This window comes from Pollicipes pollicipes, unplaced genomic scaffold (genome assembly GCF_011947565.3).
Source record: "Pollicipes pollicipes isolate AB1234 unplaced genomic scaffold, Ppol_2.1 Scaffold_2555;HRSCAF=2994_pilon_pilon_pilon, whole genome shotgun sequence".
In the NCBI taxonomy this organism is placed as follows: Eukaryota; Metazoa; Arthropoda; class Thecostraca; order Pollicipedomorpha; family Pollicipedidae; genus Pollicipes; species Pollicipes pollicipes.
Window position 1 is genome coordinate 622,132 of NW_023596136.1, and position 18,742 is coordinate 640,873.

Consider the following 18,742-nt stretch of genomic DNA (forward strand, 5'->3'; position numbering starts at 1 on the left):
ATAGTCTGACGCTGAAACCAGAGTTGAAATGCACTAGGTGGCATTCATCTATATGCGTGTGAGTAAACTTGAATAGCCTTAGACGGGCTCATTCAAGAAAAGTTGAAGCTCAGCTGAGGCACGTCCGCTCTCCAAGCGCAGATTGTCGGACCGGAACATCCAGACCGTCAGACAGGTCGTCGCTGTATTCCGTGAGAACTGTATGTGCCGTCTAGACTCATGGGTTTGTCGTGAGAGAAGTTCACCTTTGTTTGACATTACCGAGCACGGGACAAGCCAGGGTTCAGATCAGCGCGACAGTGGTGATGGTCTGGAGAGAAACTGGACGGATATCACATGTAAACTGACATTCACCTCTACGGTGTGTGCGAAGCGTTGTTGATGATTGTCGCTTTGAAAACATTTCAAGAGTGCAAGTTAGCCGACAGGTGAAGGGATTCATCCCAACAACTAGCAATACTGGCGGTCGCAGCTCTAGACGCTGGCATCAATCATGCAGACTACCTGGTCCTGGGGTCCGCCTCAAACTTCTGAACCGCAATTCATCTGCCGTGACCGAAATTACAGTGAGTTGGAAGATAGGCTGGTAGACTGGAGACCACGCCTGGGCCTGTTGGGGACTACATCTTTCGAAAAAATAAAAGTCCGCGGGTTAACTGTGCTGGCCAGCGTCTATCCATACTAATGACAGATTACGTCGGATTGACTACCATTTGCGCGGGGTAAAAAGCAACGCTTCCAGATTATTACATTGGGCCCAATTAATTGTGCCCCGGCCAGACAAACACAAGGCCTGCGCCAACATGTCGCCGGTATAGGCGACGGAACGTCGCAGTAAGTGGGGTACCGAAGGCAATTTTGCAGTCGATTCGTTCCATGCGCCGCCATGGAGTTAATGCCCAGGGTTGCCGGAAAGTGGTGGTGCCTCGGCGCCAACGGACCCCTGGTTCCTGCGCCTATAATGTGGCGTACCAGTAATCTTGCATCCAGTTTGACTGCAACACACAAACGGATATGACAGTCATCGCCGGCACGCACGAAAATAGAACAACGTTGGTTGTTGCACTGCGGGCTGTTTCTAAGTATAGAAGCTTACGGCCACAAAACTGTCGACTGGAATTGGAAAACCTCCTTTGCTGGCAATCATGCAAAGTCAGTGACAATCCGTGGAACGGTACAATGAATAGGTTCACGTCCTAATGCACGTCACTGTCCCCGCCCATTATGAGGTAAACCAATCATACCAACCAATTCAGCCGGCATCACGGCCATGACTGATCTACACCATGCCATGCCATACGGTTTTGATTTGATTTAGTTTTATGTTGATCTTCGATTATGGACATTAAGCAGTACATAACATGAACAGTGTGTTGGCGCATAAGCGGAACGCTTAAACCTGAGCGCCTCTCCTAACAATAACAAGATATGGTCATCGCCGCCAGGGAACCCACGACACGCCGCCCACCCGCCCGATCCGAAAGCCGATACGGGCCAGGCGCCCGCCGCCACTCCAGTCTACACATATAGCCGTCTCGGGCCGGCGGCGGACTCCCGGCCCGGCAACGCCACCCAGTGGTCCGTCTGCTGCTCGCGCCCGCTGGAAGCTTTTAGGCGAATCGTTTGGTCTGAAAAATAAATGTTTGCAAAATTTTTCATATGTGCTGCCCATTGCGATCCTATAAACCGTTATCTCTGAGATAAATACTTATTTGTTCGTTGTGAGCGAGCTCAGAAAAGTTTGGAATGATACGACTTGTTTTACGTAGCATTGAAATTCGGTTTTCATGCTAGCGAGGACAATTCAGTACAAAGTGTTTAAGGTCTTCATATGGCTGGCCACATAAGCAAGAGGGACTAGGTGTAGTTGGATTTTGAATTTCGAAAAGGTGGGCATTCAGGTTTGGCATTCCCAATCTCAGCCTAGTATTTGGGACGTTACCATGCATGGATCCAAAGCTGTGATACACCGGAGGCGCGGCCACACCGCAGAGCTGGCATAGTTCCCGTTTGAAGGAACGAGAAGACTGGAGAGATGATACCTCAAGCGGGAGCTGGTTCCATCTTCCCGTAGTTGATGGAATATAGGATTTTTGGTATGTTGAGGTTCTGTTCGGTGGTAATGTGAGTGTCATTGCATTGCGTAGTGGGCGTCCTGTTGCAAGTGCTCGTGTGTCAGGTAGAAGTGCAGTGACGTTTGTTGGCTGTAGATGTTGGTTGCGATGATGAGGGTGTGGTTGACTGTAGATGAGGGTGTGGAACAGCGTCAGTTTGTGCATGTTTCTTCGTGATTTGAGTGTTCCACCCCAGATCGTCCAACAGTGAGCGGGAGTGTGTTCCGTACAGTGCACCGGTGATTAGTCTTGCTGGTCTGTACCGTAATCTGTCAAGTCTAAGGGAGTCGCTGGTGGCCAAAATTCCGTCGTATACTACGTCACAATAATCAAACAACGGAAGAATGTAAGTCGTATATATGTCGTTGAGGATATGCCGAGGCGGAAGTCGCAATAGTGGGTAGAGAGGTCCAAGGGCTCTACTGATTTTGGAGATGGTGTCATTAACGTGCTGATGAAAGTGCAAATCAGTAGATATTGTCTGGCCAAGGTGTTTGTGGCTTGTAACGGAAGGAATTCGTTGGCCGTCAAATGCCACCTACGGTGGATTATGTGTTTCTGTCGGTGAATGTTTGTTGAATTGTTTTCGGGGCATTGAAGGTGATAAGCCAGTCTTTGCCGAACTCTTGAACGGTATGCAAGTCGTGTTGGAGTGGTGCTTGTACAGTAACCGGGTCGTGTGAGTGAGCTGTGTGTAGCGTAGTATCGTCGGCAAAGAACAATATGTCATTATCAGTCTTGTCGGCTAGGTCGTTAAGATATATAAGCGCAAGGGGAGGTCCCAGAACAGACCTCTGCGGGCACCCAGCATGTATGGCCTTAGGCGTGCTGAAGCTGTTGCCTACATTAACTACCTGCTTACAGTCTGAGAGATACGATTCCAGCCAATTTAGGAGAGTTCCTGGCAAACCACAATAGTTCTTGCACTTTATTAGCAGGCCCTCATGCCATATCTTGTCAAAATATTTACTTATGTCCAAGTAAATGGCTGTAAAGTCATTGCCTCGGTCCAAAGCTGCATAAAGATTGTTAATTGAATATACCAGCTTATCCACTTATCCATATCAGAATATACCAGGTATCCACTTCGTTTCTCAGAGAGCAGCCTATTCTCAGTTAGGTGTTGGTAAATATTATTAAAGATAATTCTTTCAAGAATTTTTGACACACAAGGAAGTAAACTGATTGGTTTGTAGTTAGCAGGATCCGAGCTAGACCCTTTGTTTTTGAAAATGGGATGAACTTTTGCTTCTTTCCAGGTGGAAGGAAAAATACCTTGGCTTAGTGGCATGTTGAATAGTTTAGCGAGTGGAGTCTTTATCAATATGGCAGTCATTTCTAATATTTTGCTGGGAGATTGTCAGAGCCGCATGATTTGTTTGGATCGAGAGTGTTGAGTGCGCTCAGTACTTCATTCTCTGTAATGGTTTGCTATCTAATGTGGGTGGGGGATCTGCAAGCGCGGTCTCGGGGACAGGTAGATCGTCAGTTGCGAGTTGTGATTGCTGGCAAAAAAGTCACCTAGTAGGTTAGCTTTATCTAAGTCTTTTGTCAGTGGGGGTTAAATCAGGTCCTACGAGCGGTGGCATTGTCTCAGCTCGTGTCCGTCCTATCACTTGTTTAGGAATGCGATGGTACTTGTGTGGGTTTTGCTCTGCATGCAAGAGGTTGTTTACTTGATGCCGCAAGTGGTTGTTCTTAAGTCGTCTGTTCATGAATGGGGTAAAATTTCTTTGTTGTCGCCAGCGGTCCCAAAGGTTATCAGTCATATACCTCCGAGCAAGTCTGAAAAGTCTGTCTCTTCTCCTAATCTCTCTCTTTAGTGCGGTATTGACCCAGGGTTTGTCACAGTTTGTCATCCGGGTTATCTTTGCTGGGATGGCTTCAGCAGCTGCTGCGGGCATGGCCTGCGTGAAGTTATTTGTCGCTGTGTCCATGTCAAGATCAAGTGCTCTGTCCCAGTCTGTGCATACCAGAAGTTGTGAGAGTCTGTCTGCATCCATGTTTGTGTAGTCCCATACTTGTTTGGCTGACGCCTTTAGGGGTGACGATGCAATCCGTTTAGTGACCAAGGTAGGAATGTGATCTATTAGTGAAAGGGGGGGGGGGGGGGGGCATTGCCTGCAATGATGTTTGTGTTCGATGTCAGTATTAAGTCTCGTAAGTTGGCTGTGTCTCGTGTAATGCGTGTTGGCTGATCAATGAGTTGTGTCAGATTGAGTGATCATACTGTGTGTTTTAGACTGACTTCAGACAGAAAGATATCACTGTGTTTAGTAGAGTGAGCTTTAGTTAGATAGTTATTACCAGCATTAAAATCTTCCAATATCAATATTCATGCGGGGTTACATGTTTGTGCCAGGTCAATACGGTCTGAAAAAAATATCTAAAAACTTTGTCAGTTGACTGCTAGAGAGATTGGGTGGGACATAGGACAGCACGGGCACGGGACGGTACTCGGGATTGGAAAAGTCCTTTGGCCCTTATGCCCCGTCCAGGCAAGCCCAAAGAAGTTATAACAAGCTGCTGGTCTGGGATGGGAGTGTGCACTAGCAAAGGTCGAGCATGACCTTAAGCTGGGAAAAGGACGTAGAGTGAGCCGCATCCGGGCAAGGGAGGGGGGGGGGGGGGAGGAGGTATAGCAATCAAATGGATAGAAAGCACGTCAGTCCCAATCGCGCCCGGGTTACCGGCTGAATACGACGGCGCCCGGTTGGAAGCAGCTCAATTTGACCCTCTGAGATCGTTCTAAAAAATCTAAGAGAGCTCGAGACACTGCATTCGCAGGATGTGTAGGCCTTGATGTGTGCTTAATTGTGTAAAATTGTGACGTGTCTAGGTCTTGATTTTCGTGTCAAAACACGTCTAACAAGGTCAAACTCCAGATCGGTGTCCGAAGTTCCCTTAGATCTTGAGAAATCACCTAAAACCTAAATACCTTCACCAAGCACAAGGTCAAAGGCGCTCAGTTCAGGTCAGTCACCTTTTTCAACCATCAGAAGGTTGAGGTAGCACAAAACTTGCGAAATTGTTTTGATTTTGATAAGTCTTAAAGATTACGCTAGCCGGTATGTTCCTAAGAGCAAAAGGTTGGTCGTGCCATTCTAGGTCAGTGACATCCTCTAACCTTTATGAAGCTCAAATAACACATTTGCTGGCCTCTCTGTAATCCATTACCCCACTGCACCGGGAGGTCAGACCAGGTGGTCATTTTGGGACCTGTCCTTTTACTCCGTCCTTCGTGGGCGCGTCCAGCATGCCGATGACTCTCCGCGATGGAGCGCCTCGCACTTCTGCCACCATCGCATCTCAGCGAAAACATGAAGGTGTAATTTGATAAAACTTCCTTGCCAAATTGATCATTCACACTCCAAACGGACAAATGCCGTCACCTATCCAACGAGCGTTACGCTGCGCTCGACCAAACACGCGCGGATGCTGCGACGGCACGCGCCGAACGCCGCAGGAGCGCGGGTTCCCGGGTGGCGCCTGAGGCGTCGTGCGCGCGAGCGTCACGGGTGCTCGTGATCTGAGAGGCAAGGTCAGTATGTACCAAAGCTCACTGAAACCGTGTTCGTGGCGAATGCTAGGTCAGTGCAGGATTGCACCCCGGTGCTAATTCGTGAACTTGTAAAATCTGACTGTTTTGAAAAAGTAGAAAAGATGATCAAGATCTGTTCCAGTAAAAAGCAGGAGCTCCTTCCCAAACGCTGACGTAGAGCACAGCAAAGCTTAAGTTAGCTTAGGGCTAGTCTCGAAGGGCATTGGTTCTGAAACTCACGAAGCCAGAACACGGTCATTCGTGGTAAATATTCATTCAGTCAATGGGCCTGAGAAGTGGATTGGAAAGTCAGTCAATCACAAGAGTTAAACGAGCAAAAGCTCAATGATTTGGCGTTTGCGAACTAATTCATAAATCCTATCGCTTGCAAGCCAGATGGCTGAGTCTGTCTGCGCCTCGCAGTTCCAGACAACGAAATCGATGAAGTGGTTATTACCCACGTTTTTCGTTACTATAACCAAGGCGTGGCATCAATTTATATATCGACAGAATGCGTACATCGCGCATATTTCGAGAGTGGATACTGGCCACAGTGGATTTGGCTTTACGCGTGTGTAGCCTTAATGTCTGAATCGTTCTCAGCTTAGGTCAGGGCGTATTGGACCTGAGGTCGGTTTCAAAAAAGCTGGTGCTGGTCGCTCCCCGGCCAATTAGCATCCTGCACTCCTATGTGTCGGGCAATGTTGAGATCGTTTAGTGATTTGTGGACGGTACAAACATCCCACTGTGCAGTTGATTTCCCGTCTTCACCCTGATTTGATCCGACCTTTTGACTGATTTGACAGCAAGTATACACGACATTCAATGCGACCAAATCCACAGTCTGCGATGGGGTGCGCTTGACCGACTACTGCACTCAGGCCCATACGTCTGTTAACACTATCCACAGTCTGCAGTGGAGCGCGTTTGACTGACCACTGCACTCAGATCCATACGTCTGTTGACACGATCCATAGTCTGCGGTGGAGCGAGTTTGACTGACCACTGTACTCAGATCCATACCGTCTGTTGACACGATCCATGGTCTGCGGTGGAGCGAGTTTGACTGACCACTGCGGCTCAGATCCATACGGTCTCTTGACACGATCCATAGTCTGCGGTTGGAGCGAGTTGGACTGCCCAATGCACTCAGAGCCTTGCTTCTGCCGACACGATTGTTCTCGGCCCTGTCCTGGAGCGTGCTCGACCATCAGTGTTGCGGCGCTTTCCACTAGGGTTTTGCAGATTGTTTTGCGGTTGGAAGGTTGTCAGCAAATTAGATGTCAATTGAAGGTGGAAGGGTACATTTTTCACGTTGCAATGTTGCCTCAAACTGTTTATACAAACACACAGATGTGCTGTGAAATCGTATCTAAAACGTTTGCGAGTGTCTGTGTTTGATGTATGTATTGAGGTGTTAGGCGTGCAAAATCAAAGATGAACGAGATCTTAAAAAGAGGGGCTGCCCGCCTTGCGAAAAAGTTTGGTCAGACGTCACCAGATCAAGCAGCTCCTATACTTAGGCAGTATAATTTAATGTCAATTGAATGGCGTGAATGGCGTGAGGCTCTAACCAGTGTCGTCAAAAATGTAATGTAATGAAGAGCGTGACGGTGGGACAGGCAAAACAGAACAGTTCGGGTTCACAATTTCCACCCAGTTCAAAGAAGAGTCGCTGGCCTGTAGACTCTCCTCTAATTGCCATGTAAATGTACGCAAGCCAACAAATGAGTTGTAATGTTGCCTGCTCACAAGGTTCTTGCTGCTGTAAAGGCAAATAACTGACGAAATGTGGCACGCTTCAGCATTTGTGTGCATCTACAAGTCAAGTGCGACTCGATTTAAGTCATGGCGTTTCAATGAAAACTAGAATTATCCTTTTAGCGGCGTGCACTACATGATGTTGGGGTAGTCCGGACCATTAAGAATGATACTAACTTATGCAATTTGAAAATGGTTCAGCAGACCATTATACAGCCAGCAATGCTCCCAGGCTTCACTGGATGTTTGGATCCCCAAAAAACTAAACTCACCTGGCACTTCAATGCTACAACAAGCTTCGAAAAAACCTCTAAGTCACCTTTGAATCTGGCGTGGAAGTGAACAAAGACTTCCACTTCCATGGACAAGGTGGTAGGGTGAAATCACGCCCCATCGCGCGATTAGCACCCAGTACCGACATACCAGGGCAGGAGGCCGCGGACCCGACAAACACCTGTAGCCCGAGCCCGGCGCCGTCCGCTAACGACGCTAATGGGGTCCTCGAGAACCTGGTGTCGGACAAACAGCAGCTCACTTGCATACAGGCGTCAGCCGTAAAAACGTCGCCGGCCGCCGTGCGCCTGGTGGCCAGAGAGAGGGGTGGACAAGAGCCGCGACGCCCTCACGTAAACAGGCCACAGGAGAAACCCCCGCTGCAGGTGGCGCCAGCCGGGGTGAAACGGAACGCACGATGTGGGGATAGCAAAGAAGCGGCGCGTTTTTTGGGACTTCTTCGATTGGTCTCCACCCAGCTGTGCGGGCGAATCTGTTACGAAGGAATTTACTGCGATGTAACACCTCCCAGCGGGCTCTGATCTCTCGCGGCGAAGAGGCAGACGGTCCCAGCTATGCGCTCACACGATGCGGTCGTCTTTCAGGGTACCCCGCGCCGCACTACTGGCGTTCAGAGACTGCGAAGTCAATGCTCTAACGTTTTACTCATTGCAAACAGCAAACGATCTTGAAAATCGCATGAAGTGACTCGATTACAAATGTTTTGTAAGTAATGGCATTATGAGTTCTTATGCTGAACGTAATCAGCCTTCAGGTTGATGAGTCACTGTAGGTCTGTTTTTCAAAGCAAATGGATGAAATGGAAACGAACGGGAGCGTCAGGTTTTCCTTGCTTTATAAAATTTGCGGGTTTTACTCGAATCGTTGTTTCACATGGAATTCACCGAAGGTGCTAACCAAATTTGTGACGTCTGAGAGAAAACACGATTACTGCGAATGGTGTTAGCCTGACGATAGGTCATAGCCTGGGCTAAGGTCATGCGCTTCTTGGTCATATAATTGTTGTACATGTAAGTTATTACTCTATTCGTCATATACAACACCGAGCCTATACAACGATGCGTACAAACTTCCATTACTTACGATAACCTAGCCAAACTTGACCTGACTGCATGTCAGTGACTAGTATTTTCCGACAAATTTGAAGCAAGTTAACTGTAGGTACTAGCATGTTTTTTTACTCCAACAATACTGAACAATGGTAAAAGATCCACAAAAAAATTATTTGTAGTCAATAATTTTTAGAACTTGACCTCTTTGACCTTTCCTGGGTTACTGATCTTGACAGATGAAAGCTTCAACTTTGTGCAATGAATACCACATTGATAAATGAGCAGGAACTAACAAGTTTGTTACTTGCTGCAAGCGCTCATTTTTACCTTTTGCTTAAAACCCGTTACCCTGTGCTGTTGGTAGTAGGAGAAACCAATTCCCCGGCCGGGCGTGTGTTAACAACATGAGCTAAACAGATTTAACCTCAGCTGTCCAAAATTTAGCACCGCGCTTAAAATGGCCCAGAAATTATTCCAGAAAGCTCTTAGTGAGACGGCGACCCCCCTCCCCCTCCCCACCTTTAAGACTAAGGGTGAAGAATTGTGGGCAGGCTGCATCTCGCGAGATTGCAAAATGGTCGCAGTGTAACGCACGCCAGCGCATCGAATGCTGGCGTTGAGCCATTTAGTTTCTCTGTTCCATTGACAGGCGACCCTCGACCATGGAAACGCTATGCGAGTAGTAGGCTTTAACAAGCATTTGTAAGTTGCATCGGCATCCGATTTTATCACTAGAGAACATAGATATCTTCTGAAGCTGCTGAAGATTAGCCCCTCTTGCCAACTTAAGGCGCATCATGTCTGCTGCCGGAACTCCGCAGGGTTTCTGTAGTGTCTGAGTAAAACACTTCAACAAGGAGTTGCTCTGATCACACCCGGAACTCCGCAGGACTGTTGTAGTGTCTCAGCAAACTACTCCAACAGGGAGCTGCTTTGATCAGACCCGGAACTCCGCAGGACTGCTGTAGTGTCTCAGTAAACTACTCCCACAGGGAGCTGCTACGATCAGACCCGGAATTCCGCAGGACTACTGTAGTGTCTCAGTAAACAACTCCAACTGAGAGCTGCTCTGGTCAGACCTGGAACTCCGCAGGACTGCTGTAGTGCCTCAGCAAACTACTCCAACAGGGAGCTGCTCTTGATCAGACCCGGAACGATGTGACGCCTCGTCTGACCGCATACGTCGGCTGAGGCCGACAGCCACAACCCGTCCACGCAGCACGGTCTGGTGATGTCTGTTCCTCATGTCGGCGCACAAGGCGGCCTCAGCCTGCGGCCACTGATCCGGGCTGTCGGTCACGCGCTCTGGGCCGGCTCGAAAGTGCATTGATTCGGTCACGGCAGCCTGCAGGGCGCAGGCGATCTTCTTTATTTGTGTGGGGCTCGATCGCCGCCGCCCGAAGGATCAGGGCCTAGATCTGGTCGGTGGGAGGAGCGGCCAGCCTCGGCTGGGCTGGCCGCCTTAGCTCTCGAGCACGTACAAACGTCCGGCACGCTCCTCTCGTGACGCGTTGCCCGACAGCCAACCAACCAGCACTGGCATGTCGCGTACTAAAGATGTCCGATTCTCTCTTTCTTCTCCTGAACAACATTCTGGCTCGCTGGAGATTACTTGTAAACGTATCTGTGGAGACTTGACCCAAAATGGGCGCCGGGTGGAATAATTATTTGGAATTCAGATATAGAGCGATTAGGTTTTTGGGCACCACAATGAGCGCAATTCCAATGCAACTGGCCATGTGGAAGACGGATCAGTCCTGGTATCACCGGTTTCTAAAGCTCTCACCAGTCTGCTTTACGGGAGAGATTTTTGTGCTGGTGGGTGACGTTGAAATAGTTGATGCGACGTGGACAGGTGCAACTGAACGTCGGCAGATACAATGTCATGGAAGCGTGATCTCCGGGAAATCTTTAACACGTCCGTTCGGTTAGCTTATAGAAAGACGCCCATTTCCTGCTTCGAACATGGCATCAAAAAACTGTGGAGCTTTGTATCTGCTTAAGGGGACCTTGTTGCTGTACGCCAAATGTTGCCCCTGGCCTTAAGGTTTGATCCGGCTTGCCACAAAAGTTGTGATGAGAAAAACGTAGAAAACATAGAGAAACTCACACAGAAAAGCCGCCATGTTCGAAGGAAAATGTAATTATTCGACCCCTACGCACTGCACTTTCTGATGCCACGCCTGCAGTGTCGAAATAGCGGGGTGCCGGTGACTTGATTGCAGTATTGCAATATCAAATTTTCATCCATCCTTTAGAAATATCCGACCATTTAAGTAGCAACTACAATGCGGAGGATGGTACACTGCTACATGTTTTTGCAATCCGGTCCCGACATAGGAAAGCGTTCATATGCTTCGGTTGGGGCCAATTTGATCTGCTGATATATCAAAAACTAAAAGAACTAGAGGCGCCAAATTCACAAAGTGGGTTTGTCTGTATGTGGAGTCACTTGTATCAGAATATGAGTTTCCTAGCTCATGACCTCTGAGTCAAATAAGGTCAAAAAAGGTCAAACTCAACCTTGGTGCCCATAATACCCCAGGCCTCCTCATAGTCCCATCTTGAACCTAAGTACCTACCGTAAGCAAGAAGTCAAAGTTGCTCATTCAAGGCCAGTGACCTTTATCATGATTACCAAAATCTTAGGGGATTGTTTTGACTTTTGCATTTCAATAAGCGTCAAAAATTAGACAGCCTACATGTTCCTGAACACAAAATAATGGCCTGTGCCATTGAAGGTCAGTGACCTGCTCTCACCTTTGAGAGTACCATGGAAAACGTCCGTTTCGGTCTCTGTTGTTAATAAATACGAAATGAGCTCCAGAAACTAGCCCATACAATCCAAAAAAGTAAACAAAAAATCAGCTTGGTTTAGACCTCAGTCTGACATTCATACCTGACCCTACGACGGCGGAATAGACCGTAGTCCGAATTTCAACTGTGTTATTGCCTGCGAGATTATCTCAGAGATGCACCGCGTCGTCCAACACTCCGTGGTCGCATCGGATTGAACGAATCCCCAGAAATTGCCTTCGTTGACAGCCATGGCCCGACTCTGACCTGCGTTAGGTCAGTGAAGTTACAGGGTAAATTCAACTATACATTCCAAAATATCTGATACTCAGTTTCCTACAGCTATGCAAAGTTTCGCTCGGATACACCGCGCTGTTCGGAAACTGGTGCTTCAAAAATTTCAAGGCGGTCAACTTGACCCCACAGTTGGCCGCGCCTTTAAAACAGGCGCCCGGGTGGCCAGCTGGATACTCTTCGCTCGGGTGATGGTCAGTTTGACCACCCCCACCCTAAGATCTCGAGAACTGAGAGAGGTGGAGACATCAGATTTACAGGGTGTGTTGACCTGCATGTGAACTCACTTAGGTCAAACTTTAATGATCCTAGGTCATGACAATTGGGTCAAATAAGGTCAAACGGGGTCAAATTCCAGGTTGGTCTCCAAAGTGCTCCCAGAACCTAAATAACTGTTTCTAAGCAAATGATCACATGCTCATCTAAGGTCAGTGACCTTGATTGACCTCTTGAAGGCCATGGGGACCGGACTTATGTACGACTGCTCTGAGTTTTGCATTTGAATAAGCGACAAAGAGTGCGCCAGGCAGTATGTTCCTTGAAACAAAATGCTGACCTGGGTCATTTTAAGTCAATGACATATCATGATCTCTAAGAAGTTCATGGAAGATGTGGGATGCGGTTTCTGCTATCAACAAATTCGAAATGAGCACCATGAACTATCTAACTATGAGAGAAGAAAATATAATTGCATAAAATCTGGCTTTGATAATGAAAAAGTGTAAAAGCCTGATGTTTTTGCTACCTGTCGTTAGCGAATGCTCGTTTATAAGAATATGTTTTCTTTTCCCAACGGGCCCCTGACGAATGACAGACAGGCGGCGACATACAACGGGACTTAGACCAGGGCTCGGCTCTAAATTCCAAGACAAAAGATACGAATATCTGAAATAGACACGGCGTCTTGCGAAGATATATTAAGTATTCTGCCAACCAGAGAAGTGTCTTTGGTTGGCAGTTTGGGATATAGGGCGCTTTGACAACATAATCAATAAACCCCATACGGAGTCGCGTTCTCAAAATGGATATAGTGGCTTGGAAGCTGGGAAGACTCACTTAATGTAACACATTTTCAGACGCCTTACCAAAATGGAAAGATATGCGTTAACAGCAGCGATCAATAGAATCAGGCATCATAATATGCCACATCGGAAGAAAAACTGCGTTATCCGCGCTTATTCAGGAAAAAGGCAAAAAGCACTGCCTCTAACATGCATGCATTCAAACAGCCATCGATTTGCTGAAATTACTGTCGGTTGCTCCGCCGTTATTTTTCCCATGCAGTTTCTCTTTTCTTTTTCCATTTATTTTCTGTTTGCCTCCACATTCGCAAAATGCATTGACAATTAATGATAGCTGTTGACATTTTTCATTACGCTCTGCCGAGTCTAAATCTGAGGGATATCAATACATTTAGACTAAAGCCAAATAAGAATAGTATATTCTCAACACCTGCCTGAACGCATGCAGCATGCAAGCATACCATAATTGGACAAGGCCATAAACACTACACCAGTTACGTCGTAGTTCTCAAGCTGTACAAAAACTGACTCAATAACATGCCATTGATTCTTAAGTCGTTGCAGCGACTGACGCGTGGGCAGGTGAGATATTCAGCGTACAAGAACATGCTCAGCGTGAATACTTAAGGCACATTTGCATGCAAGCACGATGTTTTCCTTTTTGCTCGAACAATGTGCAAGCGTCACAGCGTTGGCAGGACTGCCGCTTAGTTCGTGAAAGGGAACCACAGCGACGTGTCCGTCAGAATCGCCGCTGCGTGTTGCCCAGACAAAAACAGACCCCAAAACATGCTTGTGGTACCTTCCGCGTGCTCGGCGCCACGGCTATGGGCAGAATGGGTGCAAGGAGGCATCGCTCAAAACTGGGCATAACAAACGGGCATCTGATTATTTGTGGAAAGCGCTATAGCTGTCATCCACGGGGCGGAGCTAGGGATTCAATCCGACAAACTTGCATAACTGTTCAGCGACAGTAGTATATATATATATATATATATATATATATACATATATTGGCGGTCGGCGCTGCAGAACACTTCATGGGATGGGAAAAAAAACATCACATCATCAAACAGGAGGAAGCTTTATGTTCTTGGAGGCTGTCACGATCAAAATATCGTGACCGAAACTGAACAAACCAAACAACTCCTCAGCCAACCTTAAGCTTATTGAGAAATGATTATTACCATCAGTATATATGGTATATCTTACTTTTTAGCACGTGTATTGCAACTTGAATTCTTATCCTCCCAAAACTGTCAACCACGTGACAAAGCTCTACAACTTGACGATCAACTGAACTTGATTATGGCTAATTGATATAGCCAACTGGTTTGACCTAACTGTACCATGTAATTATATATTTGTCAGTTGTATGTTGCATGTGCATGCCTTTGAAAATGGAAAGTAGTGATTACGAAACGTCAGGGCAAACAATAGATACGAAACATCAGCGAGAACAGTCAACCGTAATAAGAAAACCAGAGCAAGTACAGGAAAGGCTTATGAAATACACCTACGCCAATAATTTCAACAACACTGAATTATGCATATATATATATATATATATATATATATATATATATATATATATATATATATATACATTTAAATATCAAGCACTTTTTTCTTCAGGATACACTCGTCTGCCTTACAGCCATGAGACATTTAATTCTGATAGAACATTTAGATTTGCTTTGTTTGACTTTTGACGGCGTCAGTTTTCGCCTGATATCGTGACATGAAGCTGTTAATCTCATTGCCGATGGCGCGTTGGCGTATTGATCATAGGAACTTATTTGATGCGCTGCAGTTGACTGTGTAGTTGCGTCCGGTCAGAGCAGGGCTTCAAGTCCGTTTAGGAGCACACTTCACTGATGTTGTACCGGTCGGGACGCTTGCTTGTAAAGCTGAGGTATCATCCAGCATTAATTGGCTTTTTGTGCACTGTCGTCACGAATCGTTGTTGATCGGCAGTGATGTTCATGTCTAAAAATAGAATGCTGTTAGTGTCGCTTAGTTTGTAGGTGAATCGGAGAACTGAAGCTCGTTCCATTGCATTTTTTCGTTTGGTCAGTTGGCTTTTGTCGCCGACTGTACGACAATTTCGTCGGCACATCGCACGTCAAGAGCGGGACGGAGAGATGCGTAAAGCCAACAGATGCTGGACAATGCTTTAGCGCCACAAGCGAGTGCCCGGACCTGTACAAGATCAGCGTAGTGTGGTCATAACTCCGAAGAATCTGCCAGCTCTGGTCTGATTGGATGCAACTACACAGTGAACAGCGGCGCATCTAACACGTCCGTGTATATAATGGCTACTCTAACAGTGTCATCGACCATGAGACCAGCAGCTTTATGCCACGATATATACCAGCAGCTTTATGCCAGATAAAAACTGGCGCCATCAAACGTCAACCAAATGAAATCAAACTGTTCTGTCAGAATCAAAAGTCCGATAGTGACAAGACAGAAGAGCGTACACTGAAGGAAATATTATCTGACAACGTCAAGCCAGTCAGCCAGACAGCAGGATGACGCTCACTGCCGGGTACAAAAACAGAAGGGCTACTTAACTCATCACGAGAAACAGCTTCACGGCCAAATCTGACCCCTTGGAACGAACCAACGTACTTTACCAGTTTCGTTGTGACAAGAGACTGCATACTTCTAAAGTGATCAAACTACGTTTGTGTCAGTACCACCACACTTCCAAGGCGGTTGACGATATGCTTGGTTGACGGTGCTCCAAAAGAGCACGTGATAAAAGAACACGGCCGAAACATCACCCGAGGGGACCTCACCAAGAGCACCGGTATCATAACACCATCATCAAACAAAAAGAAGCTCTCTGTTCTTGATGCTGTCACGATCAAAACATGGCCACTGGAACTGGACAAACAAACGAACCCCTCAGTCACCCTTCATCTGATTTAGGGACGAATGATATCATCCGTAGGTGACATATCTTACAATTCGGCACGTGTTTTGCCGCTTGAATTTTTGTGGTCCCAAAAAAGTCGACCAACAAAACGTCTGTACAATTTGGTGATTGAACTGAGTTTGGTTATACCGTAGATGCAGGAACCGTGGCTACAATCGCTTGCACGTTGTATATGTGTATCTTTGAAAAGCGGATAAGTAACGATTCTGAAACGTCAGACCAGCCAATGAAAACCAAATATTAGCGAATTGTTTTTTAGTGTCAATTATCAACAGACAAGCGTAATAAGAACGCTAGAGCAAGAGCAGAAAAAAGCTTCTTAGATACACCTACGCCAAAGCCTTTAACAACACTGACATCTAAGATAATTCACTGACCTCATGCACCAACATATACATACATGTATATGCATATATATATATATATATATATATATATATATATACACGTAGATATGCACACGCACATCTGTCGTTTCTTCCTTTTCACGACTTGTTTACGTATATGGGTGCATTTCAGGGGTACCGTGGACAAAATGGGTCCTCCTCACGGGGTAGGGGCCTCGTGGGTCATGTCATTGTTACGGGGAGCGGCACGGAGAGCATGTGACCTTTTGCCAAACCGTTTAAAGCATTATATCCAAGTAATGTCCACAATTTTAGAGTTAAGAATGGGGACCTTCTGGGTGTCCAGTAAAGGACTTCACTGTCCTAAAACAGGGCAACCTATTTAAGAAAAGAGCATCCTGGTACGTATAGGGCCTCATAATCCGGAGCAGAATGCTTCCGACGCACAAAGAAAGACTCCAAATCAAGCCCAGGGGCATCGCTATTCCAAAACAGGTGATCATGATACGGAACTGCGGCCATCTGATGCATGAAAGGGACCTCCTGTTCCAGAAAAGGGCCTTCTGAAAAAGATGGTGCGCTCTAACCCAAAACGGCCCTACTAGTTCGTGACGGGGACCTCCCGAACTAGCAAAGGGGTCTCCTGATCTAGAGCAAGGGCTATCTTACGAATAAAGGTGGTTCCATGATCCAGAAACCGGGCCTTTTAATTTAGAATGGGTCTTCTGAACCTGATGGATTCCTCGCTCGCTCAGTGACGGTGGCCCGCTTGCTCTGAAGTTTGGTAATTTACGGGTAGTCACAGTGCCTTTGGTTTGGGTAAAGGGCCTATCCAGCTTTTTGGTGACAAAAACACGCCCTTGTTTCGCTTGCTTGCCGACAGGGGGTGCTCCGCCCTTGCTACATAGCACGATAGTGCTCAAATCGACCACACATATCTGAATTGGGATATAGGATTGTGCATTATGACATCAAAAATCCACATCACTAGGCACGGCCGGCGGTGAATGTTTTCCGGACGGGAGCATCTGCATTACCTCCCGCGCCAAGTGTTGTGACCAACTCGCATACCGTACAGTGGGGGGACGCCACGGGAGAGGGGCGGTCTGCCTCCCCGTCCCGGCCCGGCAGGGCGTCGCTCATTTCCACGGGCGCCGTCGACCTGCCGCCCGCCGGACCCACGTGAAGGGGCCGGCGGAATCTGCTCACAGCGGGGTGCAGCCGAGCCGCACAGTCGTGTGTTGGCAGCATTTACTGCTGGATGGGAGCGTGGGAAAGCCAGGAGCGTGGGGTGCTGCGAACCGTGGCTGCTCGGTGAGCGCGCTGCGCCCTGGACAGGTGAGGTGTCGCTCGGGTTGCTCGGTGAGCGCGCTGCGCCCTGGACAGGTCAGGTGTCGGTCGGGCTGCTCGGTGAGCGTGCTGCGCCCTGGACAGGTGAAGTGTCGGTCGGGCTGTCCGGACAGGCTGCTCCGAACTATCAACAGCAAAACGTCACAAATGATGAACAAAGCATCCCCCTACAGAAATCACCACTAGTCGGTTTGAACGGTCTGGTCAAGCGGATTATCGTCCTTCTCTCGACCTTGCATACATGTATGTATCTTGCATAACCACTCGCGCATCCATCCAGTGCCTTCGACCAAGTAGCAGGCATCACATGACAGCCGTTGTACCTGCCACATTTTTATAAAACATGCATGCAAAGGTCCCTATCAAACGGCGCTATTCGCGGCTCATACGTCGCACAACACGACGCGTGATTAATGTCAACATAGCTTACAATCTACACCGGATGGAGATCCAAGTCCGAAGGCAAGTCAGGTGAAGTAAGGTTCCACGCAAGCATGCATTTCCTCCCTGGTGTTGAGCGTTTTGCTGCGTCCGCATGCGTTGCGGTTGCATCCCAGCCACATATATTCACCTCGCTGCACTGCATCCACCTGCACACATGCATGCATATGTATGCTTCATCTATCTCATCACCACACAACTTCCGAATAGGCTGGACAAATTACTGGTGCAAAATGCATATATCCTGATTGCATGCACATTTAGATGCAGTTTTGGTTCAATTTTACGACTAGTGTTGATTTTCCAAACGCCGAGACAACCCGTGTCCTTGAGCCTATCCGGTAATAGTCCCATGTTGTCCAATAAACGAACACTACGGCATTGCCCTTGAATCCCATCAGTCAGTCCTATAGCATGAAATACCTGTAGTGACTTCACCGTGATGTGATCCACACGATCCACTGAAGTTCACTGTCATAATTATTTGGAAAGTCTACGGCCATAATTTTTGCTGAATGTTTCATTCGCTATTCGCTGATAGCGCAGTTTGCTTCGCCGTGCTTACATTAACGAGAGATTTGAAACCAAGCAGGAAGAGAGCGGCAACGTTTTACTTCTCAACGCTCCCCTCACATCCTCTCACTTTAGCCTTTCCCCAAGAGGGCATTTTTACATCCTCGCCAGATGGGGAGGAGGGGTAGGACAGCCGCTCTCTACTCGCTGTTTCAACTAAGACATGTCGAGTATCGGGACAAAGCCAGTGTTCTGATCATTGCGTCTTAGCCT